We start from the raw sequence: 16,200 nt of genomic DNA on the forward strand, positions 1-16,200 counted from the left end.
ATGTAAGAGTGGCCTCATAACCAGCAGTAGAGATGGCCAATGCAAAACAAATTCAGTGGTATTTTTGGATACTTTTTGTCTCATACTTCATTTGGGAATTTTTTATTTCACTTGTCTTTTGTATATTATAGTTTCTGGTATCATGTTTTTATGGGTTTTATGTGTGTTTGAGCATGTACGTCTCTCTGTGTTTTTGTCCTGTTTTTCATTGTGTGCTTTATTTGATTCTGATTCATTTGATTTTTTATTTGCCTGTTTGTTTTATAAGAAGAGAGAGAAGTTGTGGAGTTAGATGGGTAGAATGTGGGGAAGGATCTGGGAGAAAAGGAAGGAGGGGAAACATCAGAATATATTGTATACAATTTCTTTAACTAAAAATGTTCTCTACTGTAATATTTGGTTGTCTATTACCCCTACTTTTACCAAAAACTTCACTAGAAATTTTTGCAGTCATGTTAAGGTAAGGAAATGAAATGAAGTACAATCTTGATCTTTTAATCTTATTATGGCTAGTAAGTGGTGCCACCTCAGTGTGCAGAGAGTTTGTGAAACCCATGTGACCATAGCTTGCTTTTGTTGGGCCAAAAATTATCTCAGGGCCTGCACCTCAAGGCCTATAGGACAGAAAAAAGCCTGACTCAAGTTCAGGGCATATAGTTCAAGGCCTGTAGGACAGAGAGAAGCCTGGTTCAAGTTTGAATGAGGATGAGACAGCAAAAACTAGGTAGATGCTTCTCCAGCCAGGAGGGAGGGTTTGGCTGCCTCTCATTGGCTGAAGGTGCCCTTAAACGACAGGATGTTGCTTACCCTTTATAACTGGACATTCACAATAATAAACTGAGTTCCTGCTTTGACTCAACTCCCTATTGCATCTTATTGTCCTGTGTCGTGAGGCTGGATTGTCTTACATTGTGGGGCTGCAGGAACGGGCAAGTAGTGTACTCACATTTCCCTGGGGAATAAGGAGGTTCAAGGAAGCCTAGCACCTTTCTCTAAAGATTTATTTTTGCTTTATGTGTATGAATGTTTTATGTGCATGTATATGCACCATATTTGCACCTGACCTTGAGAGGAGGAGTCTTGGCAAAAGAAGGGCCAGATCCCCTGAAATTGGAATAACTGACATATCTGAGCTACCACATGGTTAGTGGGAAGCAAACCAAGGTCTTCTGAAGGGAAGTCTGCACTCTGAACCATGGAGTCATCTCTCCAACCCCAAGTATCTTATCTCTGTAAATGACACGAACTTCTCTCAACTTGCCTTTCCTTCCTCCTGGCACATATTCACATTAAATCTTTTCCATTCCCAAATCTTCTCCCAGTAACTTTTCTTCTGTAGAAGCAATTTTTTTTTTTTTTTTGGTTTTTCGAGACAGAGTTTCTCTGTGACTTTTTGAGCCTGTCCTGGAACTAGCTCTTGTAGACCAGGCTGGCCTTGAACTCACAGAGATCCGTCTGCCTCTCAATTTTTGTATGTACAGGTTTCCAAAAGTTCCATGTAACTTCCTCAATAGGATTTGTTTGAGATAAGCAATAGCTCAGCCAGGACCATATTAAAGTAGACAGAGAGAAATCCCAAATGTACTTTTATTACTCAGCTGTGATATGTGAATCAGTGGCTGAGTGAACTCATTTTTTTTTTTTTTTTTTTTTTTTTGGTTTTTTGAGACAGGGTTTCTCTGCAGCTTTAGAGACTGTCCTGGAACTAGCTCTTGTAGACCAGGCTGGTCTCGAACTCACAGAGATCCGCCTGCCTCTGCCTCCTGAGTGCTGGGATTAAAGGCGTGTGCCACCACCGCCCGGCTCATTTTTTTTTTTTTTTTGCAACCTAATCACTGGCTTGTTGAAGTGGATCTTATTCCTATTGCATTAGATAGTGAGAGTCTACAACCTGCTGGTTTGGTGAAATGAAAGATGCATGAGCTGGCGGTTCAGAGCCCATTCTCTGAAGTGGGATGCCTTGTTGAGCCTTGATGAAGGCAGAGGGGCATGGTCCTACCTCAACCTAATGTGCCAGGCTTTGTTGACTCCCAATGGGAATCCTTACACTTTAAGAAGTGGATGGAGAGAGTGGGTTGGGGAAGAGAAGAGAGTGTAGGTGGAGCGGGGAAGGGGAACCATGGTTGGTATGTAAAATGAATTTTAAAAAAGGAAAAAAAAAGAACAGGTTTTTCTTTTAGGTTTTCAGTTTCACTTTCTTCTCTTCTTTCCTCTCTAGGACTTACTTAAGAGTCAAATCATAGAGAAAGAACTTCATTAGAGTCACAGTCAATCATATTGGGAAAGTTGGTGTACCCAGTGTGTATACCCAGAAGGTTACTACTTTGTGTGTGTTTCAAGTTTATAAAGACTTACAGCACACAGAAAGACAATGCTATATTTTAAGTCTTTCTTGTAAAATAGTGCCTAGAAGATGATTATCTCACATTTTAAAAGTCTTGTGTTTTTAATATATTGTGTTTCAAAACATTTAGATACAGAACACAAAAGATAAAAGCCAGGTAGAATTTTATAGGCCAGATATGTCTTGTTAACTTTCCCTCTGTGCATATTAATCACTTTTGCTGCATAAATTATTTTATAAAGAGCAAACTTATATGCATGTATATGTTTGCATATTTTATAAGGGATTTATTGGAGTCTATATTTGAGAAAAGTATGTAGAATCTCATATAAACATACTAATTGTTTTATGTTTTTGATTATTTCTATTATTTATAAAATGTTATGATTGAAAGTGATGGTAATTCTAATATCAACATCATACATCTTAGTGTTTCTCTAATTGCTTATTTAGGAAAAATTCTTTCTTCATTTAATTAAAAATATTAAATCATTTCCCCATTCTCATCTGCCTTCTAACCCTCCCATATTTGAGTTCTCATCCCAGATTCATGGCCTTCTTGTCTTTCTTGGCTGCATGAGTATGTTTCTAGGGCTGATTGCTTGCTATTAGATAGCTAGTCAGGGGAATGATCCCAGGGGAGACTAATTATTTTCTCTCAACAGTTGTTAATTGCTTGTAGCTCTTCATCTGGGTGAGTGGATAGGGCATGGAATTTCTCCCCCCCCCCCTCATGCTGGGACAGAAACTGGTGTTGGCATTGTTTAGGTCCAGTTTAGTCAGCCACATTGTTGAGACTTTGTAGGTGTAGCTCAGTTAAATTTTTCCGCAGGAAATTCCTAGGTCATATTCCAGAAATAGATTTAAACATATTTTAAATTATTTTCATCTATTTTTAAGATTGCATTTTAATTATATTTTCCCCCTTTCTCTCTCTGAAAGTCTCCAATATACCCCTCCCTACTCTTCTCCAAATTCATGGCATCTTTTTTCCATTGTTATTCCATGCATGTATGTTCTTGTGTATATATAAATGTAACCTTGTGAGTCTATGTAATGTTACTTGTATGTGTGCTTTCAAGACTGAACCTTTAGCACTGGACAGCCAGTTCGCATTCTCTTCCCTAGGGATGCCCCACCTCTTCTGCTCCAGCTTTACTCAGTTGCCTGCAGTCTTTTGTATGGGGTTGGGGCCTCCTGAGCTTTCCCCATTCAGCTTGCATATTTGTTGGTGTGACCCTTGTTAATCTCATAATTGGGTAGTCATGTTGTAAGATCTTACAGATGAAGCTTCTGATGCTTGTTTTATAATATTCACAGTACTTCTATATTCTGTATAAAAATCAGATATACTTAACCAGTATTCTAGTCTGTGATAAAGTTTTCATTTTCTTTTTAGTCAATTGTTTACTACCACAATTAAAATATACAGCATGTCTACTACCCATAGAAATTTTTTCTTGTTCTTCAAATCAAAAAGCAACATCTTTGGAAAATGAACAATTTTAATTGGGATAAGTAACAAAAGAAATTTTTTTCTTTTTGTGTTTGAAATGTTGTAGGTTGAACCTCAGGTCCTATGTGTGGTAGATAAGCACTCTACCACTCAGCTGCATAGCCCACATTTTCATTTATGGACTCAATGCCTAAGAAATTGTCATTTAGTTTTTCTTTAAATTTTCTTTTGGATGTTTGCACTTAAAGATTTTGGTATCAAACATATTTTGAGTATCAAACATAGTTTGAGTAAGGGTTGAGGTGATATTTTGCATACAGTTGTCAAATTGTTCTAGCCTAATTTGTTGAGTATATTTCTCACACTGAATGCTTCAGTACCTTTGACACAAATCAAGTTGATATATGAGTCAGAGGCAGGGCAATAGCGCAAACACAATCAAGCACATGCAAACACACAATGAATAAGCAAAATTGACCAAAACAACCTGTCAGTGGACCAAAAGCACAGTAACCAATGATGTACACTCCTAGCCAATCACAACATGCCAGCAGCAACCTCCAGTTTCAAAAGGACCAACCAAAAACGTTCCTGTGGCAACTTAATTTCCCTAACCCATAAAAACTGTGGGGGCCAAGTCATGATAAACTAAGTATGAACAGGCCACCCAAAGAAGGTTTTTTTTATTTCCTTCCATTATCACCTGCCAGAGTAGAACTAAGCTCTCGATAAATTTAATAAGAGGCCTGAGTCTCAGTAGTTTACTCCGAGGCAATACCTGGTTACAGGACCCAACCACCACCCAAGAATAGACCATTCAAAGGAAACGCCTAACATTCCAACAACTGTAGATAGGGTCACCTGCCAGCGCACACCAGGACACCCTTAGACCAATGTCAGCCAATCAGGGGTCCTAACCCTCAAAGACCCCTTATCCCCACCTTTACTACTGTAAAAAAACAATTCTAATTTAGCTCAAGGCTCTCCTGTTATTCCAATATGTTGGACACACGGAGAGACCGAGTTTGCAAAGTTGATTAAAATAAAGGGGTTTTGCTTTTACGAACAGGACTCTTGGTTTCCTTGTTGGCTTTAGTGGGGACTTTGCAGATTTGGGCATAACAAAAACCCCCAACCCTTTTACAATAAAGAGCTTTTACATTAGACTCTTTTGGAGTCTTGCCTTCGCATCTCCTCACCTACTGACCCTGGGAAACAGGGATCACACAACAGGCAGCAGAGACAAGCCCACAATAACTGGCCCATAGCGTGGATGGATCTTTTCCTTTGGCTCACTTTTTGGGTCCTACCTGCTTCTGTCCCTGTCCCTCGACTCCTGAGTTCACCCCATTTGGCTGTTTTTGGTGAGTTGACCCCTAGTTTCATTTTCTAAGTTTTTGGTGAGTTGGGCTGTTCTTTCCTATACCTATATTTTCTTTATTCCCCCATTTGTCTTTATGGTTAGGAACTCTCCATTGTGACTCAGTCCCAGTTAGTCCCAGTACCTCCACATGAGAGCTGACTGCCCAAAGATAGAATCAATAAACGACCCTCTGACTGGTCGCTTTGGCCCAGAGACACTGTGAGCATTAGGTTGCAGCCTAACAAACTGCAGACGTCTCTCACTACAAGCAGCACACCCGGTCCTCCTAGAGCAACTGACCACTTTTGCCCGGGGTCACTCTTCAGGACTGTCTGAGGTTCTCTTGCTTTATTGGAAGTCCTGACCACTCTTGTGAACTTTTGGACCTTTTCTCTCTGCTTCTCTTTGTTAAAAATCCAATAGTTACGATACCTCAGTTAAGAGCTATCAGGGGGGGGGACCTGGAATTGAGTGCACCCAGGCCGGTGGGAGGTCCCCTCCTTCATTTGACTGCCCGGGGCAAGGTAGGCCTTTGTCTGAGAGCTGCTTGGCCTGCAAGGGGACCTGACAGTCTGCCAGAGGATCCATCATTCTTTGGGGTGAGTGAGGAGTGAGTGCCCGAACCGCGGCAGCTGCCTGGAGAGGGACCACCGACATTCCACAACTCCCCCTGCCACCCGCACACTTCCTGCTCTTCCTGCAGGGGTTATTCTCCCCGGATACTGCCTCTCTCTTCCTGTCCCTTCCCAGCTTGCACCCAGAATCCTCCCCTCCTCCCCTCCCCCCCCCCCCCCCCCCCCCCCCCCGCCTCATCCTCCCGTCTTCGGGGCCACAAAATCCCACAGCTCAGCCTGTTTGGGCTCTGGGGACCTGGAATTGAGTGCACCCAGGCCCGTGGGAGGTCCCCTCCTACATTGGCCTGCCTGGGGCAAGGTAGGCCTTTGTCTGAGAGCTGCTTGGCCTGCAAGGGGACCTGACAGTCTGCCAGAGGATCCATCATTCTTTGGGACACTGCAGTCCTGATGACGACTTCTGGAGATGCACTTTCATACCTCGCTGACCTCTCAACACAGTAGCACCAGTGATATTTTCTTAGGTGTTCTCAGGTGTCCTGCTCCAGTTCTAAGGCCATCCACCCAAAGGGGTCAGACTCTGGCCTCCAGGCAGGTCTGAGGATTCCTGCGGAGGGGTGCGGGCTCCTTCAGATTGTGCTGCCAGGTTCGCTGTGTGGTATTCCATCCCGCCCTGCCCCCACCTTGGCCCTTTTGTCTGGGCTGCCACCCTGGGCTGCCTGGAATCCCTGATCCTGTGCACTGACATTCCATCTGAACTGGTGAGTGAATGCGGACCCTGGGGCAACCTGCCCTGGAAAAGAGCACAGACCCCCTACCCCCACTTCCCTCTGCAGGCTTGTGTCTGTTTCTCCCGTCCCTGTGTCTCCCAAGCTTTCCCTAGTGTTCTCAGGTGTCCTGCTCCTGTTCTAAGGCCATCCACCCAAAGGGGTAAGACTCTGGCCTCCAGGCAGGTCTGAGGATTCCTGCGGAGGGGTGCGGGCTCCTTCAGATTGTGCTGCCAGGTTCGCTGTGTGGTATTCCACCAGTTCAGTTCCACCTGAACTGGTGTCCTGCTCCTGTTCTAAGGCCATTCACCCAGAGGAATCAGACTCTGGCCTCCAGGCAGGTCTGGGGATTCCTGCAAGGGAGTGCGGGCTTCTTCAGACTGTGACACAAGGAATAGGTCCCCCTCTGACACTGGGGAGATCCAACCAGTTTCAGTCACAGCAAAGATTGGTCTAGGACACCAAACGCCTCCGGGCTCCTTTTGAAGGAAGAGATGGACAGATGCCAATGCAGGAGCTCCTCCAACAACATGAAAGGCAACATGACATCACCACAATCCAGACATCCCGAAACAACAAGAATTGAACACCCTACCCCAGAAGATATAGAAGAATCCGACCTTAAACAGTACTTTATGAAAATAATAGAGGACCTTAAACAGGAGGTAAAAAACTGCCATAAAGAAATGGAGATGACAAACAAAAAGGTAGACGAAATAAATAAATCTCCCAAAGATACCCAAGAAAAAACAAGAAAAACAAGAAAAAGCAATCAAACAGGTAAGGGAAACAGTACAGACCTGATAAATGAAATGGAGGTATTGAAGAAAACACAATCTGAGGAACGACTGGAAATGGAAACTCTGAGTAAACGAACAGAAACTTCAGAGACAAGTATTTCCAACCAAATACAAGAGATGGAAGAAAGAATCTCGGACTCTGAAGATACTATAGAGGAAATAAACTCACAGATTAAAGAACTAAACAAATCTAACAAATTCTTAACACAAAACATTCAGGAAATCTGGGACACCATGAAAAGACCAAACCAAAGAATAATTGGGGTAGAAGAAGGAGAAGAATTACAACTCAAAGGCCCAGAAAACATATTCAACAAAATTATAGAAGAAAACTTCCCCAACCTAAAGAAGGATGTTCCTATGAAGGTACAAGAAGCCTACAGAACACCAAATAGACTGGATCAAAAGAAAGCACCCCCACGCCATATAATAATCAAAACACAAAACATACAGAATAAAGAACAGATATTAAGAGCTGCAAAGGCAAAAGGTCAAATAACATATAAAGGGAAACCTATCAGAATTACACCTGATTTCTCAATGGAAACCATGAAAGCCAGAAGAGCTTGGATAGATGTGCTACAGACACTAAGGGAACATGGATGCAAGCCTAGACTACTATACCCAGCAAAGCTTGCATTCACCATTGATGGAGAAAACAAGATATTCCAGGACAAAAACAGATTTAAACAATACGCAGCCACAAATCCAGCCTTGCGGAAAGTAATAGAAGGAAAATCACAAACCAAGGAGTCCAACAACACCCACAATAACTCAGGCATCTAGCAACCCTTCACCAGCACAACTAGAAGAAGGGAAACACACAAACTCTACTACAAAAATGACCGAAGTTAACAACCACTGGTCATTAATATCACTTAATATCAATGGACTCAATTCACCTATAAAAAGGCACAGGCTAAGAGACTGGATATGAAAACAGAATCCAACATTTTGCTGTTCACAAGAAACACACCTCAACCACAAAGACAGACACCTACTCAGAGTAAAGGGTTGGGAAAAGGTTTATCAAGCAAATGGCCGTAAGAAACAAGCGGGTGTGGCCATACTAATTTCCAACAAAGTTGACTTCAAACTAAAATCAATCAGAAGAGATGGAAAGGGACACTTTATACTCATAACAGGAAAAATCCATCAGAATGAAGTCTCAATCCTGAATATCTATGCCCCTAATATAAAAGCTCCCACTTATGTAAAAGAAACACTTCTAGAACTCAAGGCAGCCATCAAACCACACACACTAATAGTTGGAGACTTCAACACTCCTCTCTCACCAATGGACAGGTCAATCAGACAGAAACCTAACAGAGAATTGAAAGACTTAATGGAGGTAATGAACCAAATGGACTTAACAGACATCTATAGAACATTCCACCCAAATAGGAAAGAATATACCTTCTTCTCTGCGGCTCATGGAACCATTTCGAAAATTGACCATATACTTGGTAACAAAGCAAACCTCCACAGTTACAAAAAAATATTAGTAACCACCTGTGTCTTATCGGATCACCATGGATTAAAATTAGAATTCAACAACAATGCTACCCCCAGAAAGCCCACAAACTCATGGAAACTGAACAGTCAACTACTGACCCACACCTGGGTCAAGGAAGAAATAAAGAAAGAAATTAAAGTCTTTCTTGAATTTAATGAAAACAAAGACACAACATACTCAAACCTATGGGACACAATGAAAGCAGTGCTAAGAGGAAAGTTCATAGCACTAAGTGCCCACTTAAAGAAAACGGAGAAAGCACTCATTGGTGACTTAACAGCACACCTGAAATCTCTGGAAAAAAAAAGAAGCAGACTCACCTAGGAGAAGTAGAAGACTGGAAATAATCAAACTGAGGGCAGAAATCAACAAAATAGAAACACAGAAAACAATCCAAAGAATCAATGAAACAAGAACCTGGTTCTTGGAGAAAATCAACAAGATTGACAAACCCTTAGCCAAACTAATCAAACGGCAGAGAGAGAACACGCAAATTAATAAGATCAGAAATGAAAAGGGGGACATAACCACAGACACAGAGGAAATTCAGAGAATCATTAGATCTTACTACAAAAGCCTGTATGCCACAAAATTGGAAAATGTAAAAGAAATGGACAGTTTTTTAGATAAATACCATATACCAAATTTAAACCAGGACCAGGTAAATGCTCTAAATCGTCCTGTTAGTCGCGAAGAATTAGAAACTGTTATCAGAAACCTCCCTACCAAAAAGAGCCCAGGACCAGATGGTTTCAATGCGGAATTCTACCAGAACTTCCAAGAAGACCTAATACCTATACTCCTTAAGGTATTTCATAATATAGAAACACAAGAGTCACTGCCAAATTCCTTCTATGAAGCTACAGTTACCCTGATACCTAAACCACACAAAGACTCAACCAAGAAAGAGAATTACAGGCCAATCTCACTCATGAACATTGACGCAAAAATTCTCAATAAAATACTGGCAAACCGAATCCAAGAACACATTAGAAAAATTATCCACTACGATCAAGTAGGCTTCATCCCAGAGATGCAGGGCTGGTTCAACATACGAAAATCTATCAATGTAATCCATCATATAAATAAACTGAAGGAAAAAAAACCATATGGTCATCTCATTAGATGCTGAAAAAGCATTTGACAAAATTCAGCACCCTTTTATGATAAAAGTTTTGGAGAGATTAGGGATACAAGGGTCATTCCTAAATATAATAAAGGCTATTTACAGCAAGCCGACAGCTAACATCAAATTAAATGGAGAGAAACTCAAGGCTATCCCACTAAATTCAGGAACACGACAAGGCTGTCCACTCTCTCCTTATCTCTTCAATATAGTGCTTGAAGTTCTAGCAATAGCAATAAGACAACGTAAGGGAATCAAGGGGATTCAATTTGGAAAGGAAGAAGTTAAACTTTCATTATTTGCAGATGATATGATAGTATACTTAAGCGACCCCAAAAACTCCACCAAAGAACTCCTACAGCTGATAAACTCCTTCAGTAACGTGGCAGGTTACAAGATCAACTCCAAAAAATCAGTCGCCCTCCTATACACAAAGGATAAGGAAGCAGAGAGGGAAATCAGAGAAGTATCACCTTTCACAATAGCCACAAATAGCATAAGATATCTGGGAGTATCGCTAACCAAGGAAGTGAAGGATTTATTTGACAAGAACTTTAAGTCTTTGAAGAAAGAAATTGAAGAGGATACCAGAAAATGGAAGGATCTCCCCTGCTCGTGGATTGGGAGGATCAACATAGTAAAAATGGCAATTCTACCAAAAGCAATCTATAGATTCAATGCAATCCCAATCAAGGTCCCATTAAAATTCTTCACAGAGATTGAGAGGACAATAATCAACTTTATATGGAAAAACAAGAAACCCAGGATAGCCAAAAAAATCTTATACAATAAAGGTACTTCTGGAGGCATTACCATCCCTGACTTCAAACTCTATTACAAAGCTACAGTATTGAAAACAGCTTGGTATTGGCATAAAAACAGAGAAGTTGACCAATGGAATCGTATAGAAGACCCGGATCTTAAACCACAAACCTACGAACACCTGATTTTTGATAAAGGAGCCAAAAGTACACAATGGGAGAAAGAGGGCATCTTCAACAAATGGTGCTGGCATAACTTGATGTCAACCTGTAGAAGAATGAAAGTAGATCCATATCTATCACCATGCACAAAACTCAAGTCCAAATGGATTAAAGACCTCAATATTAATCTGAACACATTGACCTTGATAGAGGAGAAAGTGGGAAGTACTCTACAACAAATGGGCACAGGGAACCGTTTCCTGCGCATAACCCCAGCTGCACAGACATTAAGGGCAACATTGAATAAATGGGACCTCCTGAAGTTGAGCAGCTTCTGTAAAGCAAAGGACATTGTCACTAAGACACAAAGGCAGCCTACTGACTGGGAAAAGATCTTCACCAACCCTGCAACTGACAAAGGTCTGATCTCTAAAATATATAAGGAACTCAAGAGACTAGACGGTAAAATGCCAATTAACCCAATTGAAAAATGGGGCACTGAACTGAACAGAGAATTCTCAACAGAAGAAGTTCGAATGGCCAAAAGACACTTAAGGTCATGCTCAACCTCCCTAGCTATCAGGGAAATGCAAATCAAAACAACTTTGAGATATCATCTTACACCTGTCAGATTGGCAAAAAATCCAAAACACCAATAATAACCTTTGCTGGAGAGGTTGTGGGGTAAGGGGTACACTCATCCATTGCTGGTGGGAATGCACACTTGTGCAACCACTTTGGAAAGCAGTGTGGCGGTTTCTCAGGAAATTCGGGATCAACCTACCCCAGGACCCAGCACTTCCACTCTTGGGAATCTACCCAAGAGATGCCCAATCATACAACAAAAGCATATGCTCATCTATGTTCATAGCAGCATTATTTGTAATAGCCAGATCCTGGAAACAACCTAGATGCCCTTCAGTGGAAGAATGGATGAAGAAACTGTGGAATATATACATGCTAGAACACTACTCAGCGGTAAAAAACAATGACATATTGAATTTTGCAGGCAAATGGATGGAAATAGAAAACACTATTCTGAGTGAGGTAACCCAGACCCAAAAAGATGAACATGGGATGTACTCACTCATAATCGGTTTCTAGCCATAATTAAAGGACATCGAGCCTATAAATTTGGGATCCTTGAGAAGATAATAAGAAGGTGAACTCCCAAAAAAAGATATAGTAATCCTCCTGGGTATTGGAAGTAGACACGATCGCCAGGCAAAATTGGGAACTTGAGGGTTGGGCGAGACTGGGCCAAGGGAAGATGGGGAGAGAAAAGTGTGAAGGGGAGAATGGGGGGAGCTCGGAGCAATGGGGTGCTTGGGATATAGGAAGGGTGGATATGGGAACAGGGAAGCATATATCTTAATTTAAGGAGCTACCTGAGGGTTGTCAAGAGACTTGACCCTAGAGAGGTTCCCAGGTTTCCAGGGAGACGCCCCCAGTTAGTTCCTTGGGCAGCTGAGGAGAGGGAGCCTGAAAAGGCCAGTTCCTATAGCCATACTGATGAATTTCTTGCATATCACCATAGAACCTCCACCTGATGATAGATGAAGAAAATGACAGAGCCCCACATTGGAGCACCGGACTGAGCTCCCAAGGTCCTGATGAGGAGCAGAAGGAGAGAGAACATGAGAAAGAAAGTCAGGACTGTGAGGGAACCTCCAGCTGGCGACAGATGGGGAAGGTGACTGAGCCCCACATTGGAGCACTGGACTGAGCTCCCAAGGTCCTGATGAGGAGCAGAAGGAGCGAGAACATGAGGGAGAAAGTCAGGAACGTGAGGGGTGCGTTCATTCATGGAGACGGTGGGACAGAACTAAAGGGAGATCACCAACTCCAGTTGGAATGGGACTGATGGATCATGCGACCAAACCCGTCTCTCTGAATGTGGCCAACAGCGGGGGCTGACTGAGAAGCAAAGGACAATGGCGCTGGGCTCTGATTCTTCTGCATGGACGGTCTCTGTGGGAGCCTTCTCAGCTTGGTCGATCACCTTCCTGGACCTGGGGGGAGTTGGGAGGACCTTGGACTTAGCATAGAGTGGGGAACCCTGATGGCTCCTTGTCCTTGAGAGGGAGGGAGGGGAGGTATGGGTGGAGGGAAGGGGAGGGAAGGGGGAGAAGGAGGGGAGGGAAGGGGGAGGAGGAGCGGAGGGAGGGTGGAGGAGGACGGAAGGAGATGGAAATTTTTAAATATAAAAAGAAAATAAACCATGAGGAAAAAAAAAAAAAAAGAAAAGAAAAGAGCTATCAGCGCAGTGGCCGGTCTGGTAATTCACATAAAGTCTTTGGCTGTTTGGCTGTTGTTGATCCCCTTTCCCTTCTGGGACTCCTAAAAAACAATTACTTCCACTAGCGTGGCCCTGGAGCTGAGCACAGGGATTGAGATAGAGTTGTTGCTGCTCACCCTAGGTATTCTGACTGCTTTCTTCTTTGCTGCTCCTCCTCACAGGATCTTTCTGGGGTCCATCATGAATGGTGCCCCAACTCCAGTGTATAGGGTCTTCCCTTCCTGACTAGTGCTGCCACCACCCCCTCCTCCAAGTTGGTAAGAGATCTGTGAGTCCCGTGCGAGAGCGGCTGCCCTGGATCTTGCCTGCTGTTTTTGTCTCTACCTGAACTCCCACCCACAATATGCATCGCCAGGAACAGAAGCTGCCTTTTCTGGCCGTTTTGCTGAGCTATTCCTGCAGCACGTCGAAGCTGAGGTGAAACGGTTCTTGGGTTCACTCTCCCCACCTGTCTTGGCCCCATAGAGCCCTGGTGTGGAGACTGCACCACCATATGACTTGTCTCTTGAACGCTGTAGGGTCTACCTCTATCTTCTGAGGACCTAGCTGCCCCCCTTCCTTCCTCAGTCTCTTCGTCCTCTACAACATTCTGAAAGCCGAAGCTCAAGAAAACACTTTTCGAGGGGGGAGGAGGAGGGAAGGAGATGGAAATTTTTAAATATTAAAAAAAAATAATAAACCATGAGGAAAAAAAATAAAAAATAAACCAAAAAAAAAATAAAATAAATAAATAAATAAAGCAAAAAAAAAAAAAAAAAAGAAAACACTTTTCCCTCCACTCTCTGGGTCCCCTCAGTCAGAGGTTCTGTACGAGGCATCTTGCAGTGGGGAGGGACCATTGACTCTTCCTCCAAAGCTGGGCCTCTGGAGACAACATCAGGCCCTCCAGTACTAGGTGGAAACAACAATTCCAACTCCTCTGGTGGTGCTGGGACAGTTGGTAGGAGATTGGCAAGTGATGGCACATCCCCTGGGGAGAGATGGACTCCCCACTTTGAGTGGGGATGCTTGAAAGACCCAGCAGGAATGGTACAGAGAGAACAGCTGTTCAGTTTTATGGTGTCTAAAGAAGCTACCCCTGACCCAGAAGGAGTGGGTCGTGGAGGAGGGGCAGATGGACTGACCTTAGTGGGAGGAGGGCAGCCTCAGTGGCAGAAGTATCTCTTTCTAGTCTGAAATGAAGGAGGAGGGGAAAGTCTTTTGGAGTTCTTCGTACCACCCAAGGCATTCCGTCCCCAACACAGTGCTACCTGCTCTACTCTCACTGATGTCTGCACAGCCATAGCTCTAGAGATGCCTGATAGGGAGAACACATTGGTGGTTAAGGTAGAAGGCCCTTCAGAGTACATTCTGGAGACAATAGTTGCACTTCGTGTGAAGATCTGGGTGTCTGACATCCAGGAACACCTAAGTCCAGGACTCTGCCCTGCTATCAGCTGCCATCCCGTGACCCTTTTCCTGGCACCTGGGACTTTCTTCCTCACAAAGGATAACACAGACAGCCAGGAGCTGCCCTGTCTGAATCATTGAGAGAGTCTGCCCAGCCAGGGTCTGCTTTGGGACCCAGAGAGAGTAATGAATGCCTGTTACAGGGGGCTTATGGGAGCTTTTCCGACCTGCCATCAGCATCTGGTATGGGAGGTCCTTCTGTCTGTGTGTTGACTTATTGGTTAATGAATAAAGAAAACTGGCTTGGCCTGTAGCATAGGAGGAAAAAGGCGGAGTTAGAGAGAAGCTGTGGAGCCGCCAGAGACAGACGTCATGAAACTTTGCTGGTAGACCACAACCTCGTGGTTATGCACAGATTACTAGAAATGGGTTAAATTGAGATGTAAGAGTTAGCCAATAAGAAGCTAGAGCTAAGGGGCCAAGCGGAGTTTTAATTAATACAGTTTCTGTGTGATTATTTTGGGTCTAAGCTAGCCAGGCGGCCAGGAACCAACAAGCGACCCTTTCCCCACCAAGCATCCTTCTCCCCTAGTTCTGCCTCCAGTGCTGCCTCCCACTTTGACTCACTGGAACTTCTTTCTCCGGAATTTTTCCCTTGCATTCCCACTGAGGAGGGGGGGCCTAGCAGGGACAGTTCACCTCAACTCCCTCCCCTCCCCTGGACAATCCAGAAGCAACCACAGGGTCATTCATGTTCTAGGGGGAGTCAGAGGGTGCTGTGAGACATCAGCCCCTCTCAGGATAGCCTTGGTTCCATCGCATGCTCTCTCAAATCAAGGTTGCCCAGTTAGTGCTGGAAGGAGACACTGACTCCCATGGTATCTTCCTGGTACATCACAGTGAGACAAGATATGTTAAATATGTCCTCACTTTCAACTTCCAGGGCAGGTCAAGCACCTGCATTTGTCACTGAATGAGGAAGGTTAGTGCCGGGTCCATCATCTGTGGTTCCAGTCCATTTTCAATATGCTTAAGCATTTCCAGGTGCATCCCATCTCTCTGGAGTCTGGAGGCTCCAGTGATGCTGTCTTTGTCAGCTATGTGCCCTCACCATGGCAGCAGGGACAGGAGCAGGCTGGGAGCAGGCAGGGGTGTGTAAGGGCGACCATGCTACCCTGATTCTCCTTATTTTGAGCAAGTACTCAGACAATGGGCCATGCAACTTCAAACCCATTACAATTAGTACTTCATGTTGCAGGCAGTCTTTGACCCCTCAGTTTTCCTCCTATGGCACTCTGCTTATGATGATGCAGCAGAGACCCAAGCCTGTACAAACTTGCTATTTGGACTTAATATTACCCTCAACATACTTAATGGGCATGGATAATACACTGATCCTGTCTCACAATCCATGATTGGCCTATATGCCTATTTCCAACAAGTGTCCAACCTAGCCTTCAAGGCCCTCAAACTTTGTAATCACCAGGACAGTACAGACTATTTTTGTAATCTTGTCCAGCAGACTGCAGAACCATTTCCTAAATTTTTGACCCGTGCCACCAATGTTAACAAGTGCATCCCATCTGTTTCTACCAAGGACATCCTAATTGCACAGCTAACTAGTTAGAGCTCAAGACCATTACCT

The 16,200-nt window shown here is 43.5% G+C and overlaps 1 pseudogene; it reads left to right on the forward strand.

Annotated features, from left to right (window-relative positions):
- The first annotated feature begins 13,346 nt into the window (after nt 1-13,346).
- Nucleotides 13,347-15,970, forward strand: LOC119809235 (annotated as a pseudogene).
- Nucleotides 15,971-16,200: the final 230 nt, after the last annotated feature.

Source organism: Arvicola amphibius, chromosome 3 (genome assembly GCF_903992535.2).
Source record: "Arvicola amphibius chromosome 3, mArvAmp1.2, whole genome shotgun sequence".
In the NCBI taxonomy this organism is placed as follows: domain Eukaryota; kingdom Metazoa; phylum Chordata; class Mammalia; order Rodentia; family Cricetidae; genus Arvicola; species Arvicola amphibius.